The sequence below is a fragment of the Bubalus kerabau genome, chromosome 4 (genome assembly GCF_029407905.1).
Source record: "Bubalus kerabau isolate K-KA32 ecotype Philippines breed swamp buffalo chromosome 4, PCC_UOA_SB_1v2, whole genome shotgun sequence".
NCBI classification, from domain to species: domain Eukaryota; kingdom Metazoa; phylum Chordata; class Mammalia; order Artiodactyla; family Bovidae; genus Bubalus; species Bubalus kerabau.
In genome coordinates this window covers 78,020,373-78,046,062 of record NC_073627.1, presented here as the reverse complement: position 1 = coordinate 78,046,062, position 25,690 = coordinate 78,020,373, and the positions used below count along the sequence as shown (strand labels likewise).

At 36.7% G+C, this 25,690-nt stretch overlaps 1 long non-coding RNA gene across 3 annotated transcripts in view; it reads right to left on the bottom strand.

The window, feature by feature from the left end:
* LOC129649873 (uncharacterized) overlaps positions 1-25,690 on the bottom strand; it is a 181,900-nt gene that overhangs the window by 46,388 nt on the left and 109,822 nt on the right. The window contains exons 3-4 of one of the 3 annotated variants that reach the window (XR_008713339.1): positions 3,830-3,910; positions 2,502-3,141 (exon numbers count right to left, since the gene is read on the bottom strand). This is a non-coding gene — a long non-coding RNA (uncharacterized LOC129649873). Of the gene's footprint in view, positions 1-2,501; positions 3,142-3,829; positions 3,911-25,690 lie in introns of those variants that run through there. The other 2 variants (XR_008713338.1, XR_008713340.1) reach the window with 2 other exon arrangements.

Here is a 25,690-nt window from a genome sequence, read left to right as displayed (position 1 = left end):
CCAGGTAATGGAGTTATATAACACACAGACCAAAGAAAATCCTCTTCTATTTAGTACTTTTCAAATACTAAAAGACAACCAAAAAATTCTTTAAAGATAAAAGAATTCAGCAAATTGGAATTTTTAATAAGCAGCTTGGAAATTATAAAAAAATATAATAAGTGAAATTAAGAATTCTATTGATGGGTTCAACAGAAGATTTTACACATCTGAGTAAGAACTGGATTATAGACTATAAAAAACACACAGAAAGAGGAGAAAACAAAAGCATACAGATTTTAAAATGTCTAAGAAAATATAAGAGCTGCTATGAAGGCATAGCACGTGCATAACTAAGTCTGAAAAACAAAATTGGTAGAAATATCATCTAAAATGATGATGAGAAATCCATAAAGAATAGCACTTACACAAAGACACACAATTGCCAAGCAATTAAACACCAAATTTGTAGAAAATTTGTAAAGAAATGCATTTTTAAAAACAATCAAAATAAAATCTTGTCAAATAGCAAAAGCAATGTAAACCTCTCAGGAATGAAATAGTATCTTCAAAGTTGAAAACTAGAATTCTATACCCAGCAAACATCTCCCTCAAAATAAAAAGTAAAGCAAAGATATTATCAAAGAAACAAAAGAAAAATTTGTGACATCAACACTAAAATAAATATCAAAATCTGTTTCAGGATAAAGGGAAAAAGTACCTGGAGCTTCAGAAAGAAATAAAGAACAAAAGATGACAAACTTGTGGTTAAATCTAAATCCACATAACTATAAAAACAATAATCAGATCAGATCAGATCAGTCGCTCAGTCGTGTCCGACTCTTTGTGACTCCATGAATCGCAGCACGCCAGGCCTCCCTGTCCATCACCAACTCCCGGAGTTCACCCAGACTCACGTCCATCGAGTCAGTGATGCCATCCAGCCATCTCATCCACTGTCGTCCCCTTCTCCTCTTGCCCCCCATCCCTCCCAGCATCAGAGTCTTTTCCAATGAGTCAACTCTTGGCATGAGGTGGTCAAAGTACTGGAGTTTCAGCTTTAGCATCATTCCTTCCAAAGAAATCCCAGGGCTGATCGCCTTCAGAATGGACTGGATGGATCTCCTTGTAGTCCAAGGGACTCTCAAGAGTCTTCTCCAACACCACAGTTCAAAAGCATCAATTCTTCAGCACTCAGCCTTCTTCACAGTCCAACTCTCACATCCATACATGACACAGGAAAAACCATAGCCTTGACTAGATGAACCTTTGTTGGCAATGTCTCTGCTTTCTAATATGCTGTCTAGGTTGGTCATAACTTTCCTTCCAAGGAGTAAGCGTCTTTTAATTTCATGGCTGCAGTCACCATTTGTAGTGATTTTAGAGCCCAGAAAAATAAAGTCTGACACTGTTTCCACTGTTTCCCCATCTATTTCCCATTATGTGATAAAAATTGGCTATATAAGACAATAATGCTATGAATAAATAATTTAAAATTGCTATGACTTTTTAAAAAATTATGAATATTGACTAAACACTAATAATTATGTTTGTAAAATACTATAAGTGCTGCAATTGGGAAAGTGGATTTAAGTGTTCTAAGAACCATAAGTTGAACAGGGAGTGATGAAAGTACTAATTTACATTCAATACTAAGAATTAAACCATCAATAACAAAATTTATAGAATTCACTGAAACAGTATTAAGTAATGTATAATTATTGTTAATAGATGGTAATAATTCAATAATAAACCAACACTAATCAAGTCAAATGGAAAAAAAAATACCAGTAACAGAACAGGCTGAAAAAATAGAAAGCAAAAAATAACATCATAGGCTAAAAATAAATATACTAGGAGACCTTTCCCTTGTCTGCCTCTGCCCCATACAAGTATATAGCATCTGTTGGAATCTGAAGGGAGAAAGTAACTAAGGGAAGCATTCAATTCAGTTCAGTTCAGTTCAGTTGCTCAGTTGTATCCGACTCTTTGCGACCCATGAATCTCAGCACGCCAGGCCTCCCTGTCCATCACCAGCTCCCGGAGTTCACTCAAACTCATATCCATCGAGTCGGTGACGCCATCCAGCCATCTCATCCTCTGTCATCCCCTTCTCCTCCTGCCCCCAATCCCTCCCAGCATCAGAGACTTTTCCAATGAGTCAACTCTTCACATGAGGTGGCCAAAGTATTGGAGTTTCAGCTTTAGCATCAGTCCTTCCAAAGAACACCCAGGACTGATCTCCTTTAGAATGGGCTGGTTGGATCTCCTTGCAGTCCAAGGGACTCTCAAGAGACTTCTCCAACACCACAGTTCAAAAGCATCAATTCTTCAGTGCTCAGCTTTCTTTATAGTCCAACTCTCACATCCATACATGACCACTGGAAAAACCATTGCCTTGACTAGACAGACTTTTGTTGACAAAGTAATGTCTCTGCTTTTCAAGATATTGTCTAGGTTGGTCATAACTTTCCTTCCAAGGAACAAGCGTCCTTTAATTTCATGGCTGCAATCAACATCTACAGTCATTTTGGAGCTCAGAAAAATAAAGTCTGACACTGTTTCCACTGTTTCCCCATCTATTTCCCATGAAGTGAGGGGACTGGATGCCATGATCTTAGTTTTCTGAATGTTGAGATTTAAGCCAACTTTTTCACTCTCCTCTTTTACCTTCATCAAGAGGCTTTTTAGTTCCTCTTCACTTTCTGCCATAAGGGTGGTGTCATCTGCATATCTGAGGTTATTGATATTTCTCCCGGCAATCTTGATTCCAGCTTGTGCTTCTTCCATCCCGGTGTTTCTCATAATGTACTCTTCATATAAGTTAAATAATCAGGGTGACAATATACAGCCTTGACGTACTCCTTTTCGTATTTGGAACCAGTCTGTTGTTCCATGCCCAGTTCTAACTGTTGCTTTCTGACCTGCATATAGGTTTCTCAAGAGGCAGGTCAGGAAGCCTTAGCAGAAGTCAAGTTACTGAATTTATCAGTAGGTAGCAGTTCCCCTATGCTGGGGAAAGACAAGAGATATACCAGAGCTTAGATGTACCGTGTCCAAATGAACAAGGCTCACTGTGTCCAAGGTCCATTGGTCCTGGAGAAGGTTCAAAAGCAGGGCGAGAAACCAGAAACCACAGTGGCATGTTCTTAAATAGCAAACCTGCTAAAGGAAAGTCTGTGATTTTGTCCTTAGACAATTTTAAGACCATAGTAAACTGATAAAAATAAAGCAAAATGAAAGTCTTGGCCAGTGAAAGAGATTTGATAGTGTCAAATCACCACCCTAGTCTACTAATAACCTGGAAGAAAACACAGATTCAAAGTCCTTTGTGGGGAATAAAACATATTTCCTTCAGTCTTGAGAGAGAGGGTGTGTGTGTGTGTGTGTGTGTGTGTGTGTTTGGTTTGGGGTTTTGTTTCCTTTTACACATAATGGCAACCATTCAATCAAAATATATGTGTCAAGTGAGAATATATTACCCAGTGACAAGAATCAAAAACAAAACAAAACCTAAAAATGGTTCAAATGCTTGAAAGATTAATTATGAGACTTCAAGTAGGTCTAATAAATTGGATAAACAATCTTGTAAGAAAGGAAAATATGTTTAACAGATGGAAAAGTTCAGCTGAAATTATCTTAAAAAATTATAATAAAATAAATGAAAAATGAGATGAAAAAAGAAATATTTTAATTGATTTTTCAGTAAACTATACTCAGAGAAAAGAATTTGCATGCTAATGACAGGTCAAGAGAAAACTTCCAAATTAAAATACAAATTGGAAAAAGGACAGCAAGAGGGAAAAGAGCATACAAAAGTTGTGAAATATTAGCAGATATTTCAACATACGTGTAATTGGAGTCTACAAGGAGTTCAGTTCAGTCTCTCAGTCGTGTCGGACTCTTTGTGATCCCATGGACTGCAGCTTCCCTGTGGAACAAAATAAACTATTGAAGACATAATGGTCAATAACTTTTCAAAAGCAAGGAAAAACATTAATCTACAGGTCTACAAAACTTAGTCAAAATTAAAAACCCTTAGCATTCCCAATATAATTCATGGGCCTAAGACTCTTAAATCCAATTACTCATTTCCTGACCTATTCAGTATTTGAAAAACATAAGTATTGTTATTTTTCTTCCCTGTGGAACAAAATAAACTATTGAAGACATAATGGTCAATAACTTTTCAAAAGCAAGGAAAAACATTAATCTACAGTCTACAAAACTTAGTCAAAATTAAAAACCCTTAGCATTCCCAATATAATTCATGGGCCTAAGACTCTTAAATCCAATTACTCATTTCCTGACCTATTCAGTATTTGAAAAACATAAGTATTGTTATTTTTCTATACAATTAATAGTCATATAATAATTACAGTAAATATTAAATAATATGTGGTTTTATATAGTCATAACCACATCAGTCTTATAGTCAGTATTCTTTTACAGTCAATAATAGCAATAGTTATATCATGAAATAAATATAAATTTAGATTTGCCACATATTTGCCCTCTGTGTCTTACATTTCTTAAAACTGGATAACATTTGACATACTATTTTTTCATCCTTAAGCACAGCTTTAAGTATTTCCTTTGGTTCTGGATTGTTTTGACAACCTCACAACATTTTTTTCTCGCTTCTCTGTTTGCTTTCTGCCTGCATCTTTATTTTTGAAGGGTATCACTGCTGGATAGAGAATCATAGGTTGGCATCTTGAGGTTATTTCAAGTATAAACAATAAGTTCTAATAGTAAGCATTGCCATAGTTATTAACAATATTTATTGCATGTGAATTTTTGCCTGAATTTCCTTACTGGCCTATTTGGAGTTTAGGTTTCTCACAAGGCACTTTTCACTCCTCTTCCTTAGTATGTATGAGTTCATTTTTGTGTGTACTCAAAAATACATAAACGACATCATCCCAACAATTTTAAATGTAAAATGCAATTCTATTACCCATATGTACAAAGTTATGTAACAGATGTCTAGACCATTTTAATCATGCTAAATTGAAACTCTATACCCATTGAATAGCAACTCTCCTTTTTCCCTTCCCTCTTACCCTAACTTTCTACTTTCAGTCTACAAGAGTTTGACTACTTTAGATACATCATGTAAGTGTAATCATACAATATATGTCTTTTTGTGCATGGCTTTTATGGGCTTCCCTGGTAGAAAAGGCAGAGGAGCCAGAAATCAAATTGCCAACATCCATCAGATCATCAAAAAGCAAAATACCAGAAAAACATCTACTTCTGCTTTATTCAGTACACCAAAGCCTTTGACTGTGTACATCACAACAAACTGTGGAAAATTCTGAAAGAGATGGGGATACCAGACCACCTGACCTGCCACCTGAGACATCTGTATGCAGGTCAAGAAGCAACAGTAAGAACTAGACATGGAACAACAGACTGGTTCCAAATTGGGAAGGGAGTACACCAAGGCTCTATATTGTCACACCACTTATATCACTTATAAGTAGAGTACATCAAATGAAATACCAGGATGGATGAAGCACAAACTGGAATCCAGATTGCCAGGAGAAATATCAATAACCTCAGATATGCAGATGACACCACCCTAATGGCAGAAAATAAGAAGAACCAAAGAGCCTCTTAATGAAAGTGAAAGAGGAGAGTGAAAAAGCAGGATTAAAACTCAGCACTCAAAAAATGAAGATCATGGCATCCAGTCTCATCACTTCATGGCAAACAGATGGGCAAACAATGGAAACAGTGACAGACTTTATTTATTGGTTCAAAAATCACTGTAGATGATGACTGCAGCCATGAAATTAAAAGAGGCTTGTTCCTTGGGAGGAAAGCTATGAACAAACTAGACAGCATATTAAAAAGGAGAGACTGTATTTTGCCAACAAAAGTCCATCTACTCAAAGCTATGGTTTTTCCCATAGTCAAGTATGGATGGGAGAGTTGGACTATAAAGAAAGCTAAGCACAGAAGAATTGATGCTTTTGAACTGTGCTGCTGGAGAAGACTCTTGAGAGTCCCTTGGACAGCAAGGAGATCCAACCAGTCCATCCTAAAGGAAATTAGTCCTGAATATTCATTGGAAATACTGATGCTGAGGCTGAAACTCCAATATGCTGATCACCTGATGTAAAGAACTGACTCATTGGAAAAGACCCAGATGCTGGGAAAGAATGAAGGCAGGAGGATAAGGGGATGACAGAGGATGAGATGGTCAGTTGGTACCATTGCCTCAATGGAGTTTGAGCAAACTCCAGGAGTTGGTGATAGACAGAGAAGCCTGGTGTGCAGCAGTCCATGGGATCACAAATGGTCGGACCCTACTGAGAGACTGACCTGAATTGAACTGGTAGCTCAACTTGTAAAGAGTTCACCTGTACTACAGAGAAACCCCAGTTTGGTTCCTGGGTTGGGAAGATCTGCTCGAGAAGTGATAGGCTACCCACTCTAGTATTCTTGGGCTCTCCTGGTGGCTCAGCTGGTAAAGAACCCACCTGCAATGTGGGAGACCTGGGTTCAATACCTGGGTTGTGAAGATTCCCCGGAGAATGGAAAGGCTACCCACTTCAGTATTCTGGCCTGGAGAATTCAATGGGTTCACAAAGTGTTGGACACAACTGAGTGACTTTCACTATTACACTTAGCATAGTGTCCTCCAAGGTAATCCATGTTGTAGCATATATAAAGATTTAATTATTTTTTAAAGAACCTCTCTATGTATATACCACATTTTCTTTATCCATCCATCTGTTGATGAATAATTTAGGTTGCTTCCAACTCTTGGCTACTGTGAATAATAATGCAACAATCATTAATTTGCAAATATCTCTTTGAGGTCCTATTTCAATTATTTTGAATATATACCCAAACAAGCCTGCTCGATTGTCACCCTGCTAATTTAACTTATATGCAGAGTACATAAAGTGAAATGTCGGGCTTATGAATCACAAGCTGGAAGCAACAGTGCCAGGAAAAATATAACAACCTCAGATATGCATGTGTTATCAATATAATGGCAGAAAGAGTAGTCAAACTACACAGCTTCTTGATGAGGGTGAAAAGGGAAAGTGAAAAAGCTGGCTTAAAACTCAACATTTAAAAAACAAAGATCATGGCATGCTGTCCCATCACTTCATGGCAAATAGAAGGGGAAAAAGTGGAAACAGGGACAGATTTTATTTTCTTGGGCTCTAAAATCACTGTGGATACTAACTGCAGCAATGAAATTAAAAAAGGTTTGTTCTTTGGAAGGGAAGCTATGAAAAACCTAGACAGTGTATTAAAAAGCAGACACATCACTTTGCCAAAAAATGTCCTTATAGTCAAAGCTATGTTTTTTTGTTTGTTTGTTTGTTTTTTCACTAGTCACATATGGATGTGAAAGCTGGACCATAAAGAATGCTGAGCACCAAAGAATTGATGCTTTTGAATTGTGGTACTGGAGAAGACTCTTGGGAATCCCTTGGACTGCAAGGAGATCAAACCAGTCAATCCTAAAGGAAATCAACCCTGAATATTCATTGGAAGGACTGATGCTGAAGCTGAAACTCCAATACTTTGGCCACCTGATGCAAAGAGTCAACTCACTGGGAAAGACCCTGCTGCTGGGAAAGATTGAGGGCCAGAGGAGAAAAGGGCGACAGAGGATGAGATGGTCAGATGGCATCACTGACTCAGTGGACATGAGTTTGAGCCAATGCCAGGAGATGGTGAAGGACAGGGAAGCCCGGCGAGCTGCAGTCCATGAGGTTGCAAAGAATAAGACACGACTGAGCAACTGAACTGAACTGAAAGCCACAGATTATGATGATTCTTCATTTATCAATTTTCTTGGATTCCTATGATAAATTTATCACAGTGATCACTTTTCTTTAGCTCCATGGAAATCCTACTGTCCTCAAGAAATAAAATTTTAAGTCAGTAAAAGTCTTCGGTTTTTTTCAAAAACCATCGTCTTTTGCATATCATTTCTTCAGAACCATCTATTCCAGTGAAAATCCAATAGTGAGCAAGTCTAAATTCCCTGTGAGGACAGTATAATATCACACACATTTCTTTTTTGGCCAAGAATTCTAATTCCGTTTCATTGCCTACAGCTATTCTTCCCTGTTTTCTACTATTTACTTTCTCTAACTTGCAGAGAATTTTGTTTAAAACCATATGTGCTAATTTGTAGGGATTCTATCTCTGTAACTGCAATTATCCCAGAGCATCATGCTTTGTAAGAAAAGTGCACATTATATTTACTTGGGAATATATTTTCCCAGAAGTTATAGTCTGTGTGACTTAATGGGAAAGAAATCTGCACAATACACAGCCCTAAATTTATACCAAGGAACTGCCTCATGTTAATTATGTGCCTTGAACAAATCAATTTCCTAGTGGATATGCTTGTCTAGACAGCATATATAAAATGTTTAACAGTAGCAACTATCATTAGATTGGTTAATGCTGTCTTTCTGGTTCAACTTCATTTTAATATCCTTAGCTCCAAGCCACTCAACCTCTTAGAGACTCAGTTTCTAAACTGTGGAATAGGAGTAACCCTTGCCTGTTCAATAACCACATAGTTGATGTCCAGGTTAAATGACATAAAAATGTATGAAGTCAGTTTGTAAACTGAAAAACTACCATATTAATTGATGAGCAACAAATTATGTGTATGTTAGTTGCTCAGTCAGGTCCGACTCTTTGCAACTCTATGGACTGTAGGCTCCTCTATCCATGGGATTCTCCAGAAAAGAATATTAGAGTGGGTTGCCATTCCCTTCTCCAGGGGATCTTCCCAACATAGGGATCGAATCCAGATCTCCCACATTGTGGGCAGATTCTTTACCATCTGAGCCACCAGGAAAGCCCTGTAATATGTTATAATATCCCCTTCTCCTCCTGCCTTCAATCTTTCCCAGCATCAGGGTCTTTTCAAATGAGTCAGTTCTTCACATCAGGTGGCCATAATAATGGAGTTTCGGCTTCAGCCTCAGTCCTGAGGCTGAATATCATGAATATTCAGGACTGCTTTGCTTTAGGATGGACTGTTTTGGATTGCCTTGCTCTCCAAGGGACTCTCAAGAGTCTTCTCCAACACCACAGTTCAAAAGCATCAATTCTTCAGTGCTCTGCTTTCTTTATAGTCCAACTCTCACATCCATACATGACTACTGGAAAAACCATGGAGGGAAATTGCTGATAGCCAATTCTCTGTTGTACTTGAAAGAAATGTTACTGCAGATATAGTTCACATATTATAATTACCATTATCAGGGTGAGTTCAAGTGCAAATTATTGCAATTAGTATGCATTTCTTGTTATTAAGGCCATAAATGCTTTCTCCTTGGAAGTAATGACAAATCTAGACAGCATATTAAAAAGCAGAGACATTACTTTGCCAACAAAGGTCCATCTAGTCAAAGCTATGTTTTTTCCCCATAGTCATGTATGGATATGAGGGTTGGACCATAACAAAAGCTGAACATCAAAGAATTGATACTTTTAACTGTGGTGCTGGAGAAGACTCCTGAGTGTCCCTTGGACTACAAGGAGATCAAATCCGTCATTCCTAAAAGAAATCAATCCTGAATATTCATTAGAAGGACTGATGATGAAGCTCAAGCTCCAATACTTTGGCCACCTGATGCAAAGAACCGACTCACTGGAAAAGACCCTGATGCTGGGAAAGATTGAAGGCTGGAGGAGAAGAGGACAACAGAGGATGAGATGATTGGATGGCATCACCAACTCAATGGGCATGAGTCTGAGCAAGCTCCAAGAGATAGGGAAGGACAGGGAAGCCTGGAGTGCTGCAGTTCATGGGGTCACAGTTGGATATGACTGAGCGAATGAACAACAACAAAACTGCAACTGTTTATTTAATCAGACAGAGGGAAAAATACTCTTGAGGCAAGCACCCCCTTAAACACTTGCCGATTTGAAAATTAAATTATAACATAGTCAGAAAACTGTAAAGACTATATCAAATTAATTGATAAACATTAAGCACAAAATAGATGGCATTTGAAAAATCTCATATTTTTCAGAATAATCAGGATAATGTCATAAAGTTAGTTTCTTGGTTAAATGTGACAAACCCAGAATAAAATAATTCATATAGTTCCTTCCCCTGCCTCAAGCTGGATGTTTTTCAAAAAGAGTCTTAAAATATGTGAGGGAGGGTATGGGAGGGGGGAGGGAGGAGGGAGGAGGGTTCAGGATGGGGAACACAGGTATACCTGTGGCAGATTCATTTCGATGTTTGGCGAAACTAATACAATGTTGTAAAGTTTAAAAATAAAATAAAATTTAAAAAGAAAGAAAGGAAAAAAATATGTGGAATCAGAAAATTATAAATCCTATATTACTTGAGCATTTATGAAAATCTAGAATTAAAATGGAGGTATTAGCTGCTTTTAGCAGTTGTCAGTGATAATATTTAACAAGTATGGAAAGCAGATGACCCAGGTTCTTTACAAAGATGGGCTTTGAGCTACAATTTATATTCTGTTAAGCAATGAAAAAAATGTTAGCCAAGATTTATAAATTAATTCTGTATCTTGACAACATAAATTTAAATTTCTGTTTAAAATGTTTTACTGAGAAGGACTGAGTTTTCTCATGATACTGAATTTTTGGAGTTGAGTAAAAATCTAAACAAACACTGAATTTATTAGAGGAATGTAAAAGAGATCAGCACTAGATGTTCTTAGGAAGGAATGATGCTAATGCTGAAACTCCAGTACTTTGGCCACCTCATGCAAAGAGTTGACTCATTGGAAAAGACTCTGATGCTGGGAGGGATTGGGGGCAGGAGGAGAAGGGGACGACAGAGGATGAGATGGCTGGATGGCATCACTGACTCCATGGACGTGAGTCTGCGTGAACTCCAGGAGTTGGTGATGGACAGGGAGGCCTGGCGTGCTGCGATTCATGGGGTCACAAAGAGTCGGACACGACTGAGCAACTGATCTGATCTGATATGATATTGCTTAGAATTTTTAAAAAGTGTGTACAGCTGGGTCGTAAACTACACCTATCAGAGCATCATTGTATCCAACAACCCTGGTGATCATCAACTCATTAAACAATTACTGATTAGACTCTAAGTAAACAAACTTCTTCAAAATGACTACAGAGATGCTCATGAAACTACAAAAAGTATGGCTATTTTCTCCTTTTTGTGAATCTGTTTTCAAAGTGTAAATAGTGTCTTAAGAGATTAACCTTAATAAGGAGGTAGAGTCCATTTATGTCAACAATGCTGTTACCTTTTCACAGAAAACCTGTTATAATTGGTTTAAAATTTTCAGCCATCATGCTGAAGAAAAGAAGGAATTCTCTACAGCTAATCTTAAGCTTTTGTGGTAGCACTATTCATTCTGTTTTCCCCCACATAGAAAAAATACAACAAAATAGGTTGAACTCACGAAGTTAGAGATAATCTAAAAGTTTTGTAACAAAAATCTTTAAAATCAGTATGCTGTTGCTAAGTCACTTCAGTCGTGTCTGACTCTGTGCCACCCCATAGACAGCAGCCCACCAGGCTCCCCTATCCCTGGGATTCTCCAGGCAAGTTGCCATTTCCTTCTCCAATGCGTGAAAGTGAAGTCGCTCAGTCGTGTCCGACTCTTAGTGACCCCATGAACTGCAGCCTACCAGGCTCCTCCATCCATGGGATTTTCCAGGCAAGAGTGCTGGAGTGGGGTGCCATTGAAATCAGTATAAAGAAGATCAAAAACAGTGTACTAAAATCTAATGGAAAGTACAGAACCCCAGAACATAGAGAATTATATGAAACCAAATGTCTATTTCATTTAGTTCCTGAATATAAATGTTAGCATTTACTATACTACAATGATCATAAAGATATGTGATCCATTAAAGTGGTCCAGATTGATTTAAGCTCTTCTCATGTAAGTATGACAACTGATACACCCATAAAAATACTATCTAAATATGCATATGCCTTTTGTTTGTTTACATAGCATTTACTTTTTCTATAGGTCATATTTTATTCTTTGAAATGAAAACTAGACAAAAAAGCAACTCAAATACACTGTAAATGCAATACTGTATGACTATGAAGACTATTAGAATCTTACTTTTAATGCTCATAAAAATGATTCAGAAAATATCCATAATAATGATGTAATCATTACAAGGAATTTAATCATAGTTACTTTTGTTGTGTTACAGGGGGAAAAAAAGCAGCTTCCTATGCTCCATTAAGAACACTATCTATAAAATTAGCCATACCCTGCTTTAAAACACAGATTCACCATTTGTTGTATGACTTAGGGAAAATTAACAAAATATTTTGATCTTTGGTTTCTTATCTAATAAAGGAGGACATAAATGCCACATTGCATGTAAAAGACTTTGAAAACTGCCTGTAATACAGTAAATGAAAATTGTTGCTACTTTTATGATCAGTATTACATAATAATTACCATTATAATTTTCATATCTTGACAGTACTTAGGCTTTTCTTTCAAAGTACTGTGAAAAATATAACCTGATGCAAATTAAATGCTCTGCTAGTCTCATCATTGTGCCATATGCATGAGAAGATTAATTTATACTGAAAATAGCTACAAATTATTATATTAAAAATATCTTACTCATTAGACAAATGATGCACTAAAATGAAGGTGCTTATTTTCCCCTGGATGTTAATGTTCTATGAGAAGTATGTTGTGAATTTTTAAAAATTAAACACAATTTATAGCCTAAAGAGAACTAGCTTTTTTTTAATAACCATAAATACCTTTTATGTTACAAACAAAAAAATATAACCTGGATTATCAAGTACCCTAGCTCACATCAAAGAAGTTATCAGAATAGAAATGCTTAGAACTCTGAATATCATTATAACTCATAACTTTTAAGCTATTTTTCATGCATTCATATCAATGAGATGATCATACAAGTATGTAATTTAATAGTAAGGGTCAGTATTGCATATTAGGCAAAGCAAAAAAGAATAGAGCAATATCCTTCTTATTTGGAATACATTCAGAAAGCATTTAAAATTTATTTTTAACAGTGAAACAATAAATGACTAACTCTATACAGTAAAATGTATATAATTTCATTATATGAACATTAATTGGCCTTCATTCAGAGGCTGCTTCCTCTTATCATAAAAAGATTACATTTGATTAGGGTATTATGACTATTGAACAAATTGTCATAATTTATTTCAATATTATAAGCTACATTCAAAATGACTTCAAATGGCTAAACATCTGTAAAAATAAGCAACTGCCTCAAAGTGCACAGACTTAGTTATGAAAAAGGTACTATGGCACATAATAGGAATTGATACTTATAATAATGACCTAAACTTATTTAAAGGGTCAAGTTACATTTAGTATGCTAGGTTGAAAAATGCCAAGAAATGTACAATGTATTACCAAAGAACTGCCATCTGGCATAGTCAAAACCCAGTAGGTTTTTACTTAAAGATAGCACATACTTCATGATTGGGAAATACTATCAAGAATGATTTGTTAACTAAGAATTTTGGAAGAATAAAAGGTAGGCATATCTGAATAAGAAATGCAATACTTACGTAATATATACAGTAAGAATCTAAAGATGAAGGAGGGTAAATAGGTGTGGTAAATGGAATTACTTTTATCAGTATTTGCTTCCCTTTAGTTGTCTAATATATCTACAACTGTGCCATAGGCTTACATTCTATAGACTTATATAACCCCACCAACTGACTTTAGTCTCTCCCATGTGTCTTGCTTTGGTTGGTGGAATACTACAAGATGTGAGGCAAACAAGAGACCTGAAATATACATGTGCAGTTGGGCTTCCCGGCTTTTGGCTCTGCTACTGGCATAAAAATATGCTGTGTAAAAAAGCTGTTCCATCAGCCCAGGTCTCAGAGTTTACTCTGGAGCCTGAGGTAGAGATGTTTTAGCTGACCCACAGACACACAACATTAAATAAAGCCCTCTCAGCTAACTTAAAGATCAATGAGTGTAAGAATAAATACTTCAATACTGGATACAAATTAGTACCTTGGTATTGTTAAGCAAAAGATAACAGAAAAGAATGGCAAAAATCAATGATACACCTTAAATGAATCATTTCATTTTCTCATGGAAATTTTTCTGTAGGCAAATGCATAATTCTGAATAAACTATTTCTAAGTACTGTAAAAGACCACCTATAGCTTTTAAAAAGAGTTATTATTTTCTTTGTTGTCATTCAGTCCATAAGTCCTATCTGACGCTTTTGAGATCCCATGGACTGTAGCCCACTAGTCTCCTCTGTCAGTGGGATTTCCCAGGCAAGAATATTGGAGTGGATTGCTACTTCCTTCTCCAAGGGATCTTCTGGACCCAGGGATTGAAGTTGTGGCTCCTGCATTGGCAGGCAGATTCTTTACCACTGAATCACCCGGAAGCCCTTGTTATCACCTTAGAGAGTGAAAGTGAAGGTGTTCAGTCGTGTCCGACTCTTTGTGAACCCATGGACTGTAGCCTACCAGGCTCCTCCATCCATGGGATTTTCCAGGCAAGTATACTGGAGTGGGTTGCCATTTCCTTCTCCAGGGGATCTTCCCAACTCACAGATTAACCTAGGTCTCCTGCATTCTAGGCAGACACTTTAGCATCTGAGCCACCAGGGAAGTTCAAGTTATCACCTTAGCACTAAATAAATCTACACCTAACATTAAAATGAGAAAAGAAATCAGATAACCTATTATAACATTTTAACTTTCAAATAACTATTTACTTGGAATGATTTTTCTGGAGAAAAATAAAATGATTATATCAGAGCACATTAGTGTGCAAAGCATTTTCTATTCACATAGCCAAAGGTGTGATGTCTTATCAAGGAGCCGTATATTCTTCAGGTCATGTTGTTTTTCAAGTGAGTTGGTATTATTTTACTTACTCAAAGGGGATGTTCAAAGTCTTCAGGTGGTCTTCACACATATATTTTATGTGATATTTGAAGTTCATGTTTTAGGTTAAAAAAAAAAATCTCAGTTCTATGGAATGGGCACTGAATTAGAGAAATCTGGATTCTCACTTCAAATCTGTCTTTTTTTTTAATTTAATTTTATTTTTTAACTTTACAATATTGTATTGGTTTTGCCATATATCGAAATGAATCCACCACAGGTATACATGTGTTCCCCATCCTGAACCCTCCTCCCTCCTCCCTCCCCATACCATCCCTCTGGGTCATCCCAGTGCACCAGCCCCAAGCATCCAGTATCATGCATCGAACCTGGACTGGCGACTCATTTCATATATGATATTATACATATTTCAATGCCATTCTCCCAAATCATCCCACCATATCCCTCTCTCACAGAGTCCAAAAGACTGTTCTATACATCAGTGTCTCTTAAATGTGTCTGTTTATGCCAATATCTTAACTATCCTTAAGATATCTCTTTTCTCATATTTAAAAGTGATTTTACTGGCAGAGTACTCTCTAAGGTAAATTTTTACAGTAAGATTCTTTTGTTCTCTGCCTCTATAGGATTTGCCTTTCTGATTATCACCTGAGGGTATCAATTTTACTCTAACACAATCATATTCATTTCAGATATGGAGAAGAGGGGCATGGGTCTAATATAGCCATGAGACATTAAAATAAAAAAGCCAGTTTCCAGAGAATTGAGCACCCTGTAGGAAAGATGCCAGAGAGGCAACACAGCACATTTTTATTATGAGCCAAACACGTGTGTAAACATTTCATCATACCTCAGCTGCTTCATTTACTCCACAATAGTTTAATAGATGCTATTCAGAAAAAAACAGTGCTTGAGCAAGCATGACATTTTTTGTCCCAGAATATATAGTCAGACAATTTGGAAGAAACATGAGTAAAATTAACACTTGCCGTAAATCAAACATGTATTTTATAACTGCCAAAGAAGAAACTTCAGAAAAAATATTACTCACCCATTGCTAGATTAAAAAAAAAACCCAAACTAATCAGAAGAATCACATTTTAACTATGAAAACATAATATTTAAGACAAGTTTCAAGTTTTTATTCTAAATTGTATACAAAGGATGAAATATAAATGTAGATATAAGATAGTAATTGTAGTTACTAATACATGTGAATCCTCAAGTGCTTAAAAATATTATAAAAATAAGTATATAAGCAAAAAACAGCTAGAAATTTAAGTTATCTCCATTAGGTGTCCAGAAAAATACCTAATATTTATTAATGCACCAAGGAGTTTCAAAATACTTTTCCTGTATCATCTCATTTAAGCATTACAGGACTCTTATGTGGTAAATCAAATTATTGTTCTAAATATAGAAATGAATGCTCTGAAGCACAGGAAGGTTAAGATATTTGCCTAAGATCACAAAGCAAGGAGTTACAGAAATGGAATTCAGGTAGAGTGGGCAAAAACAAATTTCTTACATTGTTGGTTGGACAATAAAAAAATACTTTTTCTAAAAATAATCAACTGAGAAACTTAAGAATTGTCTGTAACTTTTGGTCTTTAATATATGTCCACTCAAAAAAAAAATATATGTCCACTCAAATTCGATTGCAATATGTAATGATACAAGTTTAAGAATTATGAATTAAGCTGTGCTTACAATAGCAAACATAAGATAAAACAAAAGAAAATGTGTATATTGACTGCAGTGAAATGATTGGTCAGGTATGTAATAGAATAAAACACTACAAATCAGAAAAGATCTTTAAAGTACTGACAAAGCAAATTCTATATGTGTGTGTACATATACATGAGTTATATATACACATGTGTATATATATGGGCTTCCACAATGGCTTCATGGATAAAGAAACTGTGCAATACAGGAGACACAGTTTCAATCTCTGGGTTAGGAAATCCCCTGGAATAGGGTATGGCAATTCACTCCAGTATTCTCGCTGGGAGAATCCTATGGATAGAGGAGCCTGGTGGGCTAGAGTCCATGGGGTTGCAAAGAGTCAGACATGACAGACGCAACTTAGCATGAATATCATATATACATATGGTGTATATCTATGATCTATATAGGTGTGTGTGTATGTGTATATATACATATATACTTCTGCTTTCTGTCCTTTATTGGATCCATCTTTGCATAAAATATTCCCTTGCTATCTCTAATTTTCTTGAAGAGATCTCTAGTCTTTCCCATTCTATTGTTTTCCTCTATTTCTTTGCATTGATCACTGAGGAAGGCTTTCTTATCTCTCCTTGCTATTCTTTGGAAATCTACATTCAGATAGGAATATATTTCCTTTCTTCCTTTTCCTTTTGCTTTTCTTCTTTTATCAGCTATTTGTAAGGCCTCCTCAGACAGCCATTTTTCCTTTTTGCATTTCTTTTCCTTGGGGATGGTCTTGATCACTGCTTCCTGTACAATGTCATGAACCTCCGTCCATAGTTCAGGCACTCTATCAGATCTAGTCCCTTAAATCTATTTCTCAATTCCACTGAATAATCATAAGGGATATGATTTAGGTCATACCTGAATGGTCTAGTGGTTTTCCCTACTTCCTTCAATTTAAGTCTGAATTTGGCAAAAAGGAGTTCATGATCTGAGCCACAGTCAGCTCCCAGTCTTGTTTTTGCTGACTGTATAGAGCTCCATCTTCAACTGCAAAGAATATAATCAATCTGATTTCAGTACTGACCATCTGGTGATGTCCAGGTGTAGAGTCTTCTTTTGTTGTTCTTGAAAGAGGGTGTTTTCTACAATCAGTGCATTCTCTTGGCAAAACTCTGTTAGCCTTTGCCATGCTTCATTTTTTACTCCAAGGTCAATTTGCCTGTTACTCCAGATATCTCTTGATTTCCTACTTTTGCATTCCAGTTCCCTATAATGAAAAGGACATTTTATTCGGTGTCAGTTCTGGAAGGTCTTTGAGGTCCTCACAGAACTGTTCAACTCAGCTTCTTCACCATTACTGCTTGGGATATAACCTTGGATTACTGTGATATTAAATAGTTTGCCTTGGAAATGAACAGAGATCATTCTGTCGTTTTTGAGATGGCATCCAAGTAATGCATTTCAGACTCTTTTCTTGAATATGAGGGCTACTCCATTACTTCTAAGGGATTCCTTCCCACAGTAGTAGATATAACAGTCATCTGAGTGAAATTCACCCAACCAGAGAATGGTAGGGACCTAACAGAAGCAGAAGATATTAAGAAGAGGTAGCAAGAATACACAAAGAACTATACAAAAAAGATCTTCATGATGCAGATAACCATGATGGTGTGATCACTCACCTAGACCCAGACATCCTGGCATGTGTTCAAGTGGGCCTTAGGTACCATCACTATGAACAGAGTGGAGGTGATAGAATTCCAGTTGAGCTATTCCAAATCCTAAAAGATGATGCTGTGAAAGTGCTGCCCTCAAAATACCAGCAAATTTGGAAAATTCAGCAGTGCCCACAGGACAGCAAAAAGTCAGTTTTCATTCCAATCCCAAAAAAGGCAATGCCAAAGAATGTTCAAACTACTACAAAACTGCATTCATCTCACACACTAACAAAGTAATGCTCAAAATTCTCCAATCCAGGCTTCAACAGTACATGAACCATGAACTTCCAGATGTTCAAGCTTGATTTAGAAAAGGCAGAGGAACCAGAGATCAACGTGTCTATACCCACTGGATCATCAAAAAAGCAAGATATCCAGAAAAATATCTACTTCTGCTTTATTGACGATGCCAAAACCTTTGACTGTGTGGATCACAAAAAAACTGTGGAAAATTCTTCAAGAGATGCGAATACCACACCACTTGACCTGCCTCCTGAAAAATTTGTATGCAAGTTAAGAAGCAACAGTTAGAACTGGACATGGAACAAAAGACTGGTTCCAAATCGGTAAAGGGGTATGTCAAGGATGTAAATTTTCACCCTACTTATTTAACTTATATGCAGTATACGTCATGCAAAATGCCAGGATGGATAAAGGACAAGCTGGAATCAAGATTGTTAGGAAAAATGTCAATAACCTCAGATATGCAGATGATACCACCCTTATGGCAGAAAGTGAAGAACTAAACAGCCTCTTTAGGAAAGTGAAGGAGGAGAGTGAAAAAGTTGGCTTAAAATTCAAAATTCAGAAAACTAAGATCATGACATCCAGTCCCATCACTTCATGGCAAATAGATGGGGAAACAATGGAAACAGTGGGAAATTTATTTTATTGGGTTTCAAAATCACTGCAGATGGTGCCTACCACCATGAAATTAAAAGACACTTGCTCCTTGGAAGAAAAGCTATGACCAACCTAGACAGCATATTAGAAAGCAGAGACATTACTTTGCCAGCAAAGGTCCATCTAGTAAAAGCTATGGTGTTTCCAATAGTCATGTATGTATGTGAGATTTTGACTATAAAGAAAGCTGAGCACTGAAAACTGATGCTTTTGAACTGTGTTGTTGGAAAAGACTCTTGAGAGTCCCCTGGATTGCAAGGAGATCCAAGAGTCAATTCTAAAGGAAATCAGTCCTGAATATGCATTGGAAAGACTGATGCTGAAGATTAAGCTCCAATACTCTGGCCACCTCTAGCGAAGAACTGACTCACTAGAAAAGATCTTGAAGCTAGGAAAGATTGAAGACAGGAGGAAAAGGGGACAACAGAGCTTGAGATGGTTGGATGGCATCACCAGCTCAATGGACATGAGTTTGAGCAAGCTCCAGGAGGTGGTGAAGGACAGGGAAGCCTGGCATGCTGCAGTTCACGGGGTCGCAGAGAGTCAGACACGACAGAGCAATGGAACAACAGCAGCTTAAAATCAGCATGTCAGCACCAATCTGGAGGGCCAATATCATATAATATGGCACTCAAAATACAACTTGCAAAAGAAATACATCTCTGCCCTAAAAGCCATCCATTCACCATGCTATACTACTCAATACAGGGCCTGGCTATTGAAATACAAAGAGAAAAAAATATATAAATAATTGAGAGCATAGGAAGCAAGAAGAATAAATTGTGAAGTTATAGTATTGCTGTGTTTAGCTTTTCATGTTGAAAAAACAGAATTGGGAGAGAAAATATTAAAAATGCCTGAGCATATTGTGGAATTGAATGAAAACATGAAATCTCCAATTCAGAAGAGTGACCAAATAAAATATCTTGGGAAAAAGGCAATGTCAAAAGAAATATATCAAAACAGAATCAGAAAAAAAAACCAAGTGTTATATGTTGCCATAAAGAAAATACAAACAAAACAAACAAACAGAAATCTATTAAAGAAGAGAGAAACTAGGGGCTAAAAGCTAAACTAATACTTACTTTAGTCTAAAGCCTCAATGATAATGGGTAATTTGGGTGGTAAGTAAAAATACAGAATGAAATACTAAGAAAAATTTTAAATATCCTAAGTTCTAATACATTTTGAATAAACAATTTAGCAGTTTTGAAGCTTGTTAAAATATTAAAAGAAGTCATTAAAAAAAGGTTAAATACACTGAATACCTGTCAATGCCATAGAGGAAGAAAACAATAACATTTTTTTAAATCCCAAAGAATTAGAAGAGGGAGAAAAAGAACTTTTCTGGTGGAATTTAACTATTTTAAATGTTTTCAACTGTGTCTCCTAAAAATAAATCATAAGATCGTTATCTAAATGGCAGCATCCCGCCTTATGGCACTGTCTTTTCTTACTGTTGTTTGATCTTGGTAACAGATTGTAACACAGGCTGATGTTAGTCTAATATTCCAACTCTGTAGTGACCAGCTAAAAGTATATTTTTCTAATTTAAAAAAAAAAAAAGGCCTCCAAGAAAAAACCCCATTGTTGTTGGGTCTTCTAGGAAAGCTTTATCACGCATGTTTATGGAGTGGTAAGTCTCTATATTAGGGCCTTTTGGAAATACATGCTTTCCTTCATTGCAAAATAGACAATATGGTAGCTACACCATCTTGTGAACGGAGTCCTTATGTTTAGGATGGCAGAACTGAATGACAGAAGGAATCAGGAACAATGTGTTTGCATGAGCCCATGCCAACCTGCCTTAAATTGGCAACCTGAAGACTTCATATTTTATGAAAGGAAAACAAATCTCTACCTTGTTTAAGTCACTTTCATTGTGTGTCCACATTAATATTGGCAAATGCAGTCATAACACATGTACATATACAATATTTTTTAAGGTTGTATAAACTTTTATATTTAAGTTTCTGTTTTCAATTCAGTTCAGTCACTAAGTCCCGCCCAACTATTCGCAACCCCATGAACTGTAGCAGGCCATGCTTCCCTGTCCATCACCACTCCCAGAGTTTATGCAAATTCATGTCCATAGAGTCAGTGATACCATCCAAACATCTCATCCTCTGTTGTCCCCTTCTCCTCCCGCCTTCAATCTTTCCCAGCATCAGGGTCTTTTCTAATGAGTCAGTTCTTCACATCAGATGGCCAAAGTATTAGAGTTTATCTTTAGCATCAGTGCTTCCAATGAATATTCAGTACTGATTTCCTTTAGGGTGGACTGGTTGGATCCCCCTGCATTCCAAGGGATTCTCAAGAGTCTTCTCCAACACAATTCAAAAGCATCAATTCTTCGGCACTTAGCTTTCTTTATAGTCCAAAACTCACATCCATACATGACTACTGGAAACACCATAGCTTTGACTAGACATACTTTTGTTGGCAAAGTAATTTCTCTGTTCTTGAATATGCAGTCTAGGTTGTTCATAGCTTTTCTTCCAAGAAGAAAGCATTTTTTAATTTCATGGCTGCAGTCACCATCTGCCACGATTCTAGAGCCAAAAAAATAAAGTCTGTCGCTGTTTCCCTTGTTTCCCCATCTATGTGCCATGAAGTGATGGGACCCAATGCCATGATCTTAGTTTTCTGAATGTTAAGCTTTAAGCCAACTTTTTCACTCCCCTCTTTCACTTTTATCAAGAGGCTCTTTAGTTCTTCTTCACTTTCTGCCATAAGGGTGGTGTCATCTGCATATCTGAGGTTAGTGATATTTCTCCCGGCAATCTTGATTCCAGCTTGTGCTTCTTCCAGCCCAGCGTTTCTCATGATGTACTCTGCATATAAATTAAATAAGCAGGGTGACAATATATAGCCTTGACGTGCTCCTTTTCCTATTTGGAGCCAGTCTGTTGTTCCATGTCCAGTTCTAACTGTTACTTCCTGACCTGTATACAAGTTTCTCAAGAGGCAGGTGAGGTGGTCTGGTATGCCCATCTCTTTCAGAACTGTCCACAGTTTCTTGTGGATCCACACAGTCAAAGGCTTTGGCCTAGTCAATAAAGCAGAAATATATGTTTTTCTGGAATTATCTTGCTTTTTCCATGATCCAGCAGATGTTGGCAATTTGATCTCTGGTTCCTCTGCCTTTTCTAAAACCAGTTTGAATATCTAGATGTTCACAGTTCACATATTACTAAAGCCTGGCTTGGAGAATTTTGAGCATTATTTTACTAGCATGTGAAAGTGAAGTCACACAGTCATGTCCGACTCTTTGCAACCCCATGGACTGTAGCCTACCGGGCTCCTCCATCTATGGGATTTTCCCAGAAAAGGTACTGGAGTGGGTTGCCATTTCCTTCCTCTTACTAGCATGTGAAATGAGTGCAATTGTGTGATAGTTCGAGCATTCTTTGGCATTGCCTTTCTTTGGGATTGGAATGAAAACTGACCTTTTCCAGCCCTGTGGCCACTGCTGAGTTTTCCAAATTTGCTGGCATATTGAGTGCAGCACTTTCACAGCATCATCTTTCTGGATTTGGAATATCTCAACTGGAATTCCATCACCTCCATTAGCTTTGTTTGTAGTGATACTTTCTAAGGCCCACTTGACTTCACATTCCAGGATGTCTGGCTCCAGGTCAGTGATCACACCATCGTGATTATCTGGGTCATGAAGATCTTTTTTGTACAGTTCTTCTGTGTATTCTTGCCACCTCTTCTTAATATCTTTTGCTTCTGTTAGGTCCCTACCATTTCTGTGCTTTATTGAGCCCATCTTTGCATGAAATGTTCCCTTGGTATCTCTAATTTTCTTGAAGAGATTTCTAGTCTTTCCCATTCTGTTGTTTTCCTCTATTTCTTTGCATTGATCACTGAGGAAGGCTTTCTTATCTCTCCTTGCTATTCTTTGGAGCTCTGCACTTAGATGCCTATACCTTTCCTTTTCTCCTTTGCTTTTCACTTCTCTTCTTTTCACAGCTATTTGTAGGGCCTCCCCAGACAGCCATTTTGCTTTTTTGCATTTCTTTTCCATGGGGATGGCCTTGATCCCTGTCTCCTGTACAATGTCACAAACCTCATTCCATAGTTCATCAGGCACTTTATCTATCAGATCTAGTCCCTTAAATCTATTTCTCACTTCCACTATATAGTCATAAGGGATTTGATTTAGGTCATACCTGAATGGTCTAGTGGTTTTCTCCACTATCTTCAATTTCAGTCTGAATTTGGCAATAAGGAGTTCAGGATCCGAGCCACAGTGAGCTCCTAGTCTTCTTTTTGCTGACTGTATAGAGCTTCTCCATCTTTGGCTGCAAAGAATATAATCAGTCTGATTTCAGTGTCAACAATCTGGTGATGTCCATGTGTGAAGTCTTCTCTTGTGTTGTTGGAAGAGGATGTTTGCTATGACCAGTGCAGTAGCCCTTCCATTTTCCAGGGACTCTTCTCAATCCAGGGATTGAACCCAGGTCTCCCGCATTGCAGGCAGATTCTTTATTATCTGAGTGACCAGGGAAGCCTGACTAAGCACATAAATCAGAAGTGACATCGGACCTCACAGCTCTATTATCAAGGGCCAAAACTTGACTACTATCAATAAGCAGCTTCCATACTAACATGTGCAGAGTATTTAACCATCAGGCTATGGTTTTTCCAGTAGTCATGTATGGATGTGAGAGCTGGACTGTGAAGAAAGCTGAGCACTGACAAATTGATGCTTTTGAACTGTGGTGTTGGAGAAGTCTCTTGAGAGTCCCTTGGACTGCAAGGAAATCCAACCAGTCCATTCTAATGGAGATCAGTCCAGGGTGTTCTTTGGAAGGAATGATGCTAAAGCTGAAACTCCAATACTTTGGCCACCTCATGCCAAGAGTTGACTCATTGGAAAAGACTCTGATACTGGGAGGGATTGGGGGCAGGAGGAAAAGGGTACGATAGAGGATGAGATGGCTGGATGGCATCACTGACTTGATGGACGTGAGTCTGAGTGAACTCCGGGAGTTGCTGATGGACAAGGAGGCCTGGTGTGCTGCAATTCATGGGGTTGCAAAGAGTTGGACACGACTGAGTGACTGAACTGAACTGAAGCCTTGGTATTCTCATCTGTAAAATAAATATATTCAATACATAGTTTTTTCCTCATTTCAGCTCTTCAATTTCACTTACCATCAAATCTCCACTTGATGGCTATGTTTCATCAGGGTATGTGATTAATTTTATTTCTTCAATTCCCTTTTTGGTTCATGTGACTCAATTTGTATAAATGATTGGGGAATAATAAATTCCCTTTGGGGCACATAAAAAATAACAGTAAACAAAAACAAAATGAAGGGAAACCTGAATTTATATGTCAGCTTCTATGATTGGTTTCTGCATCTTTCCAATCAATAAGAAATACCCAAACAAAAAAATGTATTTCCTCAATCTCAGGTAATAGGTAAATTATATTTACCTTGAATGTTAACTATATTTTGAAGAAGAGAAACTTTTTGGCTAGTTTCCTTAAAAAAGACTAAAATTAGAATCTGATATTTATCGTTTTATATAAAAAAGGGTTATGCATTATACTTTTTGAAATAACATCACTTTTAGGGAAAAAAATCAAAGTATATAATTAAATATTTGATTATTAACAGCTGTCTAAATAAGTCTTTGACCAACCAAGAAAAACAAAATAAAATTTCTAGAGAAATTTAACCACAGGTAGTCATAGTCTAGTATTAAATATAACTTCCTTATGATTCAATTAAAATTATAATTTTTCTACATCCAGCTCTCCAGGATTTGTTTGTTATGACTGATTTCCAAGAACAAATTCACTTTGGTGAAAATAATAATTCATGTCTACAGTCTAACAAAACTAAGAACAAAAGTAGGAATATGAAGTGTACACCAAAGTGTGGGAAGTCTGCTAAACTTTATTCTGTATAACCAGAATTCCATTCTTTATAAATACTGGCTCCCTATAAATTCATACACAATATTTAAGTTCCCTGATTATTTTTACAAACAAAATTTGTACATACAATAAAACCATGCTAATAAAAATTATATCTCTGTTACAGTGGCTTAATGCATAGTAGAGGTTAAAGATATATTCATTAAATGAGATATATTACTAATTATTTGGGTAAAAAGACAGCCTAAACTAACAAAGATACAGAAAAAAATGAACTTTTTACAAATTCAGGGTTTTCTTTGGTTTTACTTATTGTTTCTCAAACACCATATAAATAAACTTGTGGTTGGCAGCAGTTTATGAGGTAATACTACAATAGCTAGATGAGAAAAATTTCAATTTAGCATATAAGTTATTTACAAATAAAGTTGTTTTATTTGGTTGTTTGAAAAGTTTATCCTCCGAAAAAGTTTTAAATACTCTCCTTATAGTAATGCTTGTATTATTAATATCCAGAACTAAATCTAAGTAAACATCAGTTTGCCCATATTCCAATTAAGGAAAGTTTATTAGTTTTTACTGTATTCCATCATTTTCCTTTAGTCAAACTAGGGACCTGGGAATATGATTTTGCTG